Source organism: Hyposmocoma kahamanoa, unplaced genomic scaffold (genome assembly GCF_003589595.1).
Source record: "Hyposmocoma kahamanoa isolate Upper Pololo Valley unplaced genomic scaffold, ASM358959v1 63, whole genome shotgun sequence".
Taxonomy (NCBI): domain Eukaryota; kingdom Metazoa; phylum Arthropoda; class Insecta; order Lepidoptera; family Cosmopterigidae; genus Hyposmocoma; species Hyposmocoma kahamanoa.
The window spans coordinates 15,544,609-15,546,026 of record NW_020653851.1 but is presented as its reverse complement, the minus strand read 5'-3'; positions in this window follow the sequence as shown (position 1 = coordinate 15,546,026).

Sequence of the window (1,418 nt, the reverse complement as noted above, 5' to 3'; positions counted from 1 at the left end):
GTATTTCATACTAGCTGGTGCACTTACGCACTGGGGATCTATAATTTTTAGTTCGTTTTCTTAAAAGATTTTATATTACTAGCTGAATATTATAATTGTTATATATATATATATGAATATTATTATATTATATATTATATGAATATTATATATTACTAACTGGTGACTTCGTCTGCATAGAATAAGTACGTAAAGTAGCCTGCTGTACTAACTTGAGAAATGATACTTTCTCCATATAAAGTTTTATCCCCGATTTCACGGTTTACTTTTGTGACAAAAAGTAGCCTATGTACTTCTCCTAGGTCCTACCTATCTCTATACATTTGTCATTCACAACATTTATTGTAAATTATTTCATTTATTGTATATTATTTAGTTCAGTTTACATTTGTCATTTACAACATCTTTTCTAGGTTAGTTAAGCTTAGCATATTGCATCATCTTTGTTAACTTGTAAAATTAGTTTAATTAATTTCGTTACAAAGAAAATTAATAAATTAAATTGAGTTTGTTTCCTACAACCAAAAGGATAATGGAAGAACGGGACTTTCTCTCACATGTGACTAACGCCTACTAGGAAGTCCCAAACTCGTGTAAAAACAACTAAAAAACAAAAAAATACTTTTTAATTTTTATTTTTATTTTTTTCATTTTCATACAAAATTTAATTAAATTTGGTTTAGCGGGTTAGGCGAGAAAACGTAACACGTACTTTCGCATTTATTACTTTGGATTACCAATTTCACATTATTACAACTTATGACACAATGTGAATACATAATAATGATCAAGCGCAAAAACTGTAAATATAAAAATATATACATTAATGCTTGAAAATTATATAAATGGTTGTTATTCACCATACAGCAGTGTGTAAATATGTTTCTTAATGAATAGATAATAAATAAATATTAGACAACATCACGTATGTTGCTGTGATCCCAAAGTAAGTAGCTAAAGCACTTGTGTTATGGAAATCGGAAACAACGATGGTACCACAAACACCCGGACCCGAGATAATATAGAAAAGTTACTTTTCTACACTGACCCGACCGGGGATCGAACCCGGGACTCAGCCAATGAAGCCACCAGACCTTACAAATTTTTCTTTGTGCTTTTAAGCTTTCAACGACGCTGTTCTGTATGTTTAAATAGGTTTCTTATTATTGGCCCGCTACATTTATTGTTAAGTAAGATTATTATTAGATAAGATTAACGGGGCAAAAATATACATAATTTCATTAAGAAAGAAGATATCATAATATTAACCTTAGAACTAAGTCCAAACTCATGGTACCACAATTTCGTTTAACTAAGGTAAACGATTCTTTTATGGGGAACTGTATACGCTTTTCCAATAAGATTCCGGAGAATATATTAGGGGTTAAAGTATGAAATTGCCGTTTTATTGCAATAGG